Here is a 10,784-nt window from a genome sequence, read left to right as displayed (position 1 = left end):
ACTTTCATTTTATCTGTGTATGCAGTCTTATGCCTACTTTTCAAGACACATGATGTGACAGAAAGGGACTCCTAGAGTCACTCCTGCCACTGCCAACCCTCAAAAGGAGGACGAAGCTGGAAGCGATATTGATTTGATGGATGGTGTTGAGGTCGATGTCACTTAAAAGCAATTTTCAGCCAACTTCATTTTCTAGAACTTCTTTTCGCTATTTTAACTAAGATGCAATTTTCCTCCATTCTTTTTTCGTTTTCATATCTTTTGTCGATGTTTTACTAAGATAAAATTTGGGCTTATTTTAATTTCTACAAGATTCCTTGATGTCTAAAACACAAAGGTTTACTTTTTTAAAACATGATGTTAAACATTCATTTTTGTTCTACTTAATTTTATCTATTGTTTGCAGTGTTTCTTCTATGATTGTATTACTTTCGTAATGATAAGGAACAACTGCCCTCAGCCACAAATCGTGATTTTATTAAAATGCACGATACATGTTCGAGAGCTTTGACAGTCTACATCAACTTTACATTTCGTTTAATTCTTGCACTGGCAAGATCATATTGTTATATCACAAAATACCACATTATGAAATATAAGTTTATAAAACTATGATGAATCGAAAAGTAACTTACTGTTTCTAGTAGTAGATTCTGATAACGTTAATGTACAAATACACACTTTCTATTAAACGGCACATTTGCAGGAACATTTTGTCACAGCATATTTTTGAACACAATTCAAAACAAGTCACAGAATTTCGACTGTGAAGAAGCTGCATTTTTACAAATACACAGATATTACTGGTGTTACATTATTATTTACCTAGCAGTCCTTAATAATACAGATATTTGAAAATATGATAAATGTGCCTATATTTTATAAAATGGTTAGATTATTAAAATTACTGTAGAAAAAACTTAACTTTTAAAATTACTGAAAAAATTGTGACTGCTAAACTCTGTTCGTTCATTCACCAGGTTTTCAGAAGCCTTTTCTTTATGTAACATTATTTCTAATTGCTCTAGCAGATCAAGTTTCTTATCATTTTTTCTGTGTGGAGTACAGTTAAGCCGTTATGGATGTCACTTAGTCTGTGTCTGTTAAGGTACTTGTGATAGCTATTGCAGATTTGCCAAAGCGACTAAGTCTAAAGGCAACAATGTTTTCTTTGTAGCGTGTATGGAAACTTCTTCCTGTTTTGCTTGTGTAAAATGGAGGGCAGCTGTTGCACTGTAAATTACATACTCTACTATATACTGCACCATGGAAGGGTCCCAAGCGGCCAGCAAGCGACACTTCTGAATACGAAATTGGATGAGTGCGAATACTAACGTTTATATTGATTTGTAAGATAGTTTTTACAATAATAAATGTATGCAGTGCCATAAAAATGAGCAATAACTAAAAAATTACACCACATTTGTGATAATTTAGTTTCCTACGGACTCTGGGAGAGGACAGGTAATTTACGATTCTCTTGTGACGTACACACATTTACTGAATAACGTCGTCTTCCTTTAATAACAAAAATTGCTAGTAAGCATAAAAAAATTAAGTGTCAAAGAAAGTGCCTAAGATAATAACAATAGGCAACAGAAATACATGCTTCTCATGCGTGAAACGTGTTTATATTCTCTTGTTTTCAGTGGGATAAGCTGCAGGTATAGACATAGTCGAAAATATTTATTCGTGAATGAGCTGTAGCTTCTATCACTCAATCAGTGAGATTCGGCTGTGTTTACATGTATTTTGCGGTAATTTGTGTCTCTTGGTAACTTACTAACACGTGAAACCCAAAAATATAACAATTGTTCCGTTAATTAAATAGAAAATAATTAAAAACAAACACTACCCTTACTATGCATGTGACAAACTGCTTGGAGCGCTACTGTCGCACCAACTGTCAAACGGTAACAACTTACGCACCAGAGAGCGCTGTAACTGTATTTATTACACTGTGTTACGAGACCCTACGACACTTAGAGTGACGGATCGAATGACATATTTTCCCAAAATACACTCATCAAAAAAATTCTTGCACGACCTCGGTTCCAAGAGTTTCGGAGCCTGTACAGAAAATTAGAACAGAGATCAACACAAACATAATTTCCGTCCTTTTTATTGCTCATGAAAACCACACATTGCATGTTGTACCACCATACGGCGAGACCTTCAGAGGTGGTGGTCCAGATTGCTGTACACACCGATACTTCTAATACCCAGTAGCACGTTCTCTTACATTGATACATGCCTGTATTCGTCGTGGCATACTATCCACAAGTTCATCAAGGCACTGTTGGTCCAGATTGTCCCACTCCTCAACGGCGATTCAGCGTAGATCCCGCAGAGTGGTTGGTGGGTCACGTCGTCCATGAACAGCCCTTTTCAATCTATCGCAGGCATGTTCGATAGGGTTCATGTCTCAAGAACATGCTGGCCACTCTAGTCGAGCGATGTCGTTATCCTGAAGGAAGTCATTCACAAGATTTGCACGATGGGGACGCGAATTGTCGTCCATGAAGACGAATGCCTCGCCAATATGATGCCGATATGGTTGCACTATCGGTCGGAGGATGGCATTCACGTATTGTACAGCCGTTATGGCTCCTTCCATGACCACCAGCGGCGTACGTCGGCCCAACACAATGCCACCCCAAAACAGCAGAGAACCTCCACCTTGCTGCGCTCGCTGGACAGTGTGCCTAAGGCGTTCAGCTTGACCGGGTTGCCTCCAAACACGTCTCCGACAACTGTCTGGTTGAAGGCATATGCGACACTCATCGGTAAAGAGAACGTTATGCCAATCCTGAGCGGGCAGTTCGGCATGTTGCTGGGCCCATCTGTACCACGCTGCGTGGTGTCGTGGTTGCAAAGATCGACCTCGCCATGGACGTCGTGAGTGAAGTTGTGCATCATGCAGCCTATTGTGCACAGTTTGGGTCGCAGCACGACCTCCCGTGGCTGCAAGAAAAGCATTATTCAACATGGCGGCGTTGTTGTCATGGTTCTTCCGTAGGTAGCGGTCATCCACAGTAGTAGTAGCTCTTGAGGGGCCTGAGTGAGGCATGTCATCGACAGTTCCTGCCTCTCTGTATCTCCTCCATGTCCGAACAACATCGCTTTGGTTCCCTCCGAGACGTCTGGACACTTCCCTTGTTGAGAGCCCTTCCTGGCACAAAGTAATAATGCGGACGCGATCGAACCGCGGTATTGATCGTCTAGGCATGGTTGAACTACAAGCAACACGAGCCGTGTACCTCCTTCCTGGTGGAATGACTGGAACTGATCGGCTGTCGGACCCCCTCCATCTAATAGGCGCTGCTCATGCGTGGTTGTTTACATCATTGGGAGGGTGTAGTGACATCTCTGAACAGTCAAAGGGACTGTGTCTGTGATACAATGTTCACAGTCAACGTCTATCTTCAGGAGTTCTGGGGACTGTGGTGATACAAAACTTTTTTTGATGTGTGTATGATATTAAAGCAGTTAAAGGGAGTTTAATGAGGGGTCAGATGAACGTAGCCATATTATAAATCCACCGTCAGCTTTGCCGTAGTTGGGTAAACACATATAAAAACGATGTTTTTATTTGTTTTAAACATTGATTAAAGCACTTTAATAAAACCATGTTTTATTTAGAAAGTGTATTAAACAGTGTTTTTAAAAAGTGGCTAAAAATACTTTTTTTTAAACATGCCAACCATGAGTCGTATTTGGACGGACAGACAGGCAGGTGGACAAGACGGCTTCGCGAAATTAATATTCACCGTTTTGATGGATCACTAAAAAATTCACCTTTTATTGCTATGTTATACACACTAAATGTCATTGAACTTTTAATTACTCTGCAGATGAAAGACAGCATCGCTCGTACCTTCCTTTGAACGGTATCATTACATAGATTTTCAAATTCTTCACTTTCATTATCACTAAAAGAATCCTAGCTGGTGCACTTAGCTTAGCTTCCTTCCACAAACGATTAACTTCTTAATGGCACCTTTGTTTCGACCTGCCGACATGTCACATTGTAAAAGTTTTGATACAGTTTCAAGTTGAACACGTTAACATCGGCTTTATATGCTTTGCGGGTTATCACGACCGACCTAATCACTAACACGCAGTGATTTCGACGGGCGTAGCAGGGTACTCCCCGAATGAAATCTGACGTCTTAAGTGTCAGATTGTTTTACACAGGAGAAAGTTGGACCCACACACGTGTAAAGCATTCAGAGCAGTTAACAAAATGTTAGCGGTTAGAATAATGTGTAGTTTCTTAAATAAAAAATTGGCGTTGATTTACATTTACCCTCCAATGTTGAAGTGAGATTTTGCTGGACCCCTCCCCCAGATCAGTTCTAGTGTCCGAGTCCACCAGTCGGATTTACCAACGACGTAATCGCTCTGTTTTATAGGGGCTCCCAGAATCGAATTTCATAAACCGATTTCCCAATACCTCTTCTGGGTGGCTATGTAAACACCTCAAAACCGATTCTGGAAATCCGCTTTTGTTGCCAGTTTTCCAATTTCGCAATTGATTTTCGCTCCCATGTAAACGCAACCGGTTTCGAAACGTGCTTAGGCTGTCAGGCTTTGTCTTGTTTTTACAAATTTTCTGCTAATATGGACGGAGTGGTTCTTTGTACAGTGAAGGATAAGTAGAAATGTTAGACTGAACCTATTTACACATCGTGTAAATGAAGACAAATAGCGATCGTACTGACTAAATTACAAACTGTAAGAGCTATTTTCCAGGTGCCATATTTAACTGGGCTAGCAAATCCGCTTCAGGTCTTCGCAGGTAAACGCGAAATGCAAAAACGGTCTCCGAAATTCGGATTTCGTCTTCCGGAAGATGTATCGCATGTAAACATAGTGAATTAGGGTTAGGCAAATAACAGTAGCGTTCGAACAGGCAACGAGATTTTCCGATACGCTGCAGCGTTAGGTGCAGTATCGAGTTTGTTCGAACTTCGACGTGACATTTGACCCAAGCGGCACGTGTGCAAGAGGTACGCAAGAAACTACGAGCGAGCCGCAACAATAAACTATAGCTGCGCTTAAAATGTGATAGTTTCGTAAAACGCGAGAGGAAACAGCATTAAATACTACTACTGGAGAAACTCCTGTTGTGTTTGAACAATTTTTCAATACGAGTTCTCATAAGTAAAGGTAACAGACAAGGGTGAAAATGTTGTCCTCCAAAAAATAATACTTGACTGAATCCAGTGTAATGTTTTATTTGTTAATGAGGGACGGTAATGATTTACAAATGAGCTGTTCAGTCCCTGTTCACTTATTACAATAACAGATAAGAACGTTACCAGATTTGAAAAGAAGACGGCAACATTCAGATGAAACAATCAGGGCACGTAATTAAGAATTAAATGCCGAACAAACGAAATAGATCTAAAGAGACTAATTTTATTGCGAGAATGAATTACTCTGGCAAGACCTGTCTTTGAGGCAGTACTATCAGACGTCACTAGATCCCGAGACGATCGAAATCTCGAAAATTGGACAGAATCTGATTTCAATTTTTGATTTATTTATTATTTGTTGTTTACACGCATGATATGCGCCCTAGTAACTATTTCAGACCGTTTTCACGATTATTTTTATTATTGAAATCCGTGGTGCATTAAAAATGCTAAGACAGGTCGTTGCGATGGTACCAATAAAGTGCACTACATCGCAGACCGATCAATAGATCGTGCAGAGCCGGAAATTTCCCGAACTGTGACGTAAACCGTTCGGACATGGACGTGTGTGATGTCCTTAGGTTAGTTAGGTTTAAGTAGTTCTAAGTCTAGGGGACTGATGACCTCAGACGTTAAGTCCCATAGTGCTTAGAGCCATTTTTTTTCGATCGAACAGTTCGAGTGGCGTTCAAACACGGCCTTATACATAATGCATGCTTTCATTTTGTTTATTTCGCATATTGTAGTAGTGGATGTTGAGGGTTGTCACAAGATGCCCTTCTTGGGCGCATACGGGCATATTTAAAAATTTAAATTTAATGTTCACTCTTTCGTCCCCTCTCTCCCCTCCCCCCCACCCGTACACACACATACACACACACACACACACACACACACACACACACACACACACACACACACACACAATTCTGCGCTCACGTCATTAACGATAGTCCCCGTAGAAGAATTTTAATTTTTCTTTGCGATTAGTCTCTATTATTTTGTCTGTTTTAGCGCTCATTTGAAGTCAGAGTAATTAGCAACCAAAGACATCGCAAAAAATGAATGAGTAATCGCAAATAAAATGCATTATCAGGTGATATGAGAATATATGAAATTAGATCCGAGTGGTGAGCTATTGTCCAAATGATATGCATCGTACGCAACTTCTGCAGCAATAATATTTTTCATAATATTGCTATATTGGTATTTTATAATTTATTCACTTATGTATACAGCGTGTTCTGTGTTGGAACCACTCAGAGCGGTGCTAATGTTTATTTATTTATTTATTCATCCGTAAACAAATTTCTTTGTATGGATGTCGTCATTATACATACATGTCTATATTATTTTGTCAAATAAGGTAATAAAATACAAGCTACATGTAATAAATTCATTATATATATATATATATATATATATATATATATATATATATATATATATATATATATTACACACACAATTTATCATTGAACTACATAATGCAGAAGAACCTGCCTCAATCAAAAGCAATATATCACAAGACTCCTCTAATACTTGTATGAGTAAATTACAATCTAGTATGTCCACTTTATAATTTTTTAACCTGATTATTTATTTATGCCAATTTTATGCTGCATGAATTCTCTCATCGAGTAAAAACTATTTTTTAATCAATATTCTTTAAGGAATGCTTTAAATTTACACAGTTCCTTTATGTTTTTTATTTCTTTTGGCAGTTTATTGTATATCTTGACACCTTGGTAAAACATAGTGATTTGGGTTTTAGTTTTATTCATTCTGTCTAGGTACAAGCAGTTACTGTTTCTGGTTTGGTGATCATGTATGCAGCTGTTTGCTAAGTATTGCTCAATATTTTTGTGAATAAAAACTATAGTTTGCAAGATATATTTACTTGGGATTGTCAGAATACCCCACTTTTTAAACAGCTCACCGCAGTGTACTCTTTTGTGACTCTCGTTCATTATTCTGATAGCTCGTTTTTGCAATCTGAACACATGTTCCACATTTTGGGCATTTGCACCCCAGAATATTATGCTGTAACTTATTATAGAATGTATGTGTGCAAAGTATGTCATTTTCTGGCATGAACTATTGCACACAGTGACTAATATTCGTAAGGCATAGCATGCTGTGCTAATTTTTTTTCCCAAGCATCCTAATATGTTCATCCCATTTTAATTGTTGATCAACTACCCAAAAATTTTGTGCTGGCTACACACTCTACAGTTTAGTTTTGAACTTTAAGTTTTGTCATATTCGGGTTTTTCTTTATATAGAAGTTTATGTTATTAGTCTTCTTCCAAAACAGTATAGATGGACAATGTGTTATGTTCTCTGATGGCGACTGGTAGGGGCGCGTGTTACGTAACATGGATAGGTTCCCATTTAAAACAAATAAGTCAATCACATTTTTCGTTTATCGCAACCAATGATTTTGGGGAACTGCACTGTTACCACAAGTTGTACCTCGTTTCACTATCCGGCGCTAGATGGGACTACAGGTTGCGAACGTTGTTCATTCACACTAATGCCGGTAGATGGCAGACTATTACACTAGCACGACGATATTGAGTGACGTCCATGTGTTATTGTGTTTACAGATAGGTAAATACGCAGGGAAACATCATTGCTTCAGCGTGTAATAATCAGTTCTGGCGTGTTTCGGTAAGTTGGAGATATTGTGTATGCTTTTCAGTTTATATTTATGCATTCATCAACGTAATGTTGCTGAAGTCCTCCAGTATTAATTACCGAATGCACCTGAACAAGTTGCAACCATAAACTGCAGCTAATATGTCCGCGATTTTCGTGATTTATTAAAACGCCGGCTATTTGATCCTGTATCAAACCTTAGCGAGAGTTGCCTCATGTATGGGGTGCACCTATTGCAATATGGAAGTGTGATGTGTTAAGTACTCCCTTAATGACAGTCGGCTTTGCATTACGTTATTCTGATTTTAGCTATTCGAGAATTTTTGCTGTTGTGCAATGGGCATCTTCTCCAAGTAATGTAATGTTAAGTTGGGAACCACATCGCTCATCTAATAGATGTCAGGTTTTTGCATAATGAATCGCCTCATTACTGTTGCAAAACGTAGATTTTAAAGAGAAGCTAAATGTTCCTTTGCGAATTGGCTGCCCGTTTTAAACGCTTAGCCAATCATACAAATTAAGTTTCCAGTATAAAAATGTAAGAAAGTAACCAGGGTTATACTGCGCACGAATTGTGTATTGTGAGACAAAGTGTATTCCTTTTTCTTTCTTCTTAGCGATGGATCAGGTTGCACTGTGTTTTGTAGCCTATCCTTGAAACCATACTTTGTATTACATAAAATATTTGATTCACTTCCACATATTTTATGTAAAAGGCACTGTTATTGATTTGAATGACGGAATGAACACAAATAAGACAATGTCTTACATGCGGATGGGATAAAATTATTTGATGTTTTCATACTACTCAATCATGTTTGGTTCATTTCGTTGGTTTATGTGGAAATTCAGAGTTTTAGCTGCCACATGTTATCACTGGTAGCCCTATCCTTTTCTAACAAACAGCAGTTATTTTTCATATTGTATGTTTCCTAAAACCAATGTCAGTTTCGTCAATGCCTCATTCTTTATAGGCCTATGACAGAAATAAGGAAACATTATGTTTTTCTGGATAGAACTGAAACTTAACATTCTTATTACATGTCCTGAATGATAAGCATTTCTTATACCGTAAAATCTGATCATTGAATTCTTCTCACCTGTGTATGCCTTTCAGAATCAGATAAACGTTATAAGACACCATTACATAATGAATAAAATTCAACCTTTTTCCCTAGTTTTTTGCAACAATGTGGTAGGTTTCTAGCAGCAAGGAGGAACATTTCTATGCAAAATACAATTATGTGTTACTGTTGTTTCAAATTATCATTCTTAAGATCATAGAACAGAACATGCATTATTCAAATTATTTCATTATTATTAGTTCAGCTTTTTCTGGTATAGCATTAGGCAATAAATTTTAAAGAGAAACACTGCAATAACATCCTATATTTTACCACAATAGAATGAATGAATACAGAGTCTATCTATACAATAAGGTTTGTTTGCAGAGTCAGCAACAATTTGTTTTGTTTTGTGCATCAGTTTATTCAAATACAGTAACAACTATCAGCACTTTTTCTTTCCCCGTTTCAGAGCAGTGCTGTTGGGAGCAGAGGAAGCAAGCTCCAACCATATACTGTGTAAGATAGCTGGAGGTGGAAGGATTAAACTTCATGTCCTCCTCAAACAAGAGATGTGTAACCTGTTTTTTGTGCTTTATACTGATAGCTGATCAAATAAAATAGTTATGCAGGGAAAAATATATATATATTTTTTTGTCCCTTCCACCAAAGCTTAAACTGTTGGTGACGTAGAGCACATATAACACAATATCCATTTATACACAGACTATGCAACATAAACTACAATTAATGGAAGACAGCATTTAGCAACAGTGCTGTGTCTTCCATTGTGTCTATTGTTATTTGGTGGTATATATTAGTGAAAACACTAAAAGCCAAGACTTAGATAAGATCTCTGTATGGTGTAAAAATTGGCAGTTGACCCTAAAAATGAAAAGTGTGAGGTCATCCACATTAGTGCTGAAAGTAATCCATTTAACTTCGGTTACACTATAAATCAATCAAATGTAATGGCTGTAAATCCAATTAAATATCTCGGAATTACAATTGCGAACCATTTAAAGTGGAAAGAACACACACAGAAGGTGTAGTGGGGAAGGTGAAACAATGACTTCATTTTATTGTTAGAACACTTAGAAGGCGAAACAGATGTGCTCAGGAGACTGCCTACACTATGCTTGTCCATTCTCTTTTGGAGTACCGAGCGAGGTGGCGCAGTGGTTAGCACACTGGACTCGCATTCGGGAGGACGATGGTTCAATCCCGTGTCCGGCCATCCTGATTTGGGTTTTCCGTGATTTCCCTAAATCACTCCAGGCAAATGCCGGGATGGTTCCTTTGAAAGGGCACGGCCGATTTCCTTCCCCGTCCTTCCCCAATCCGGTGAGACCGATGACCTCGCTGTTTGGTCTCTTCCCCCAAACAATCCAATCCAATCTTTTGGAGTATGGACGCATGGTGTGGGATCCTTACCACGTAGTATTAACAAAGTGCATTGAGAAAGTTCAAAGGAGGGTAGCACATTTTGTATTAGCAAGGAATATTTAAGAGAGAGTTGCCATGGACATGATAAAGAATTTGGGGTGGACTTCTTTAAGACAAAGGTATTTTTCATTGTGGTGGGATCTTCTCATGAAATTTCAATCACCAACTTCCTCCTCTGAAAGCAAAAATATTTTTCTAATGCCGACCTACATTGGGAGAAATGAACAGCAGATTAAAATAATGGAAATCAGAGCTTGCACAGAAAGATATGAGTGTTGATTTCTTCTGCATTCTGTTAGAGAGTAGGATAACAGAATTATTGTGAAGGTGGTTCGATGAACCCCCTGCCACGCACTGAAGTGTGGTTTGCAGAGTAGCCATGTCGATGCAGAGCCCAAAAAGAAGGAAAATA

General features: G+C 38.4%; 1 protein-coding gene across 2 annotated transcripts in view; it reads left to right on the top strand.

The window, feature by feature from the left end:
• The first annotated feature begins 7,736 nt into the window (after positions 1 to 7,736).
• The window catches only part of LOC126412380 (PAX3- and PAX7-binding protein 1), a 178,641-nt gene continuing 175,593 nt past the window's right edge, over positions 7,737 to 10,784 (top strand). Inside the window, exons 1-2 of one of the 2 annotated variants that reach the window (XR_007575283.1) lie at positions 7,737 to 7,874; positions 9,399 to 9,559. The gene's annotated coding sequence lies outside the window, so the exon portion shown is untranslated. Of the gene's footprint in view, positions 7,875 to 9,398; positions 9,560 to 10,784 lie in introns of those variants that run through there. The other variant, XM_050081963.1, reaches the window with a different exon arrangement.

Source organism: Schistocerca serialis, chromosome 1, assembly GCF_023864345.2.
Source record: "Schistocerca serialis cubense isolate TAMUIC-IGC-003099 chromosome 1, iqSchSeri2.2, whole genome shotgun sequence".
NCBI classification, from domain to species: Eukaryota; Metazoa; Arthropoda; class Insecta; order Orthoptera; family Acrididae; genus Schistocerca; species Schistocerca serialis.
Note: the sequence above shows the minus strand (reverse complement) of the source record. Positions and strands in the feature narration are given on the sequence as shown.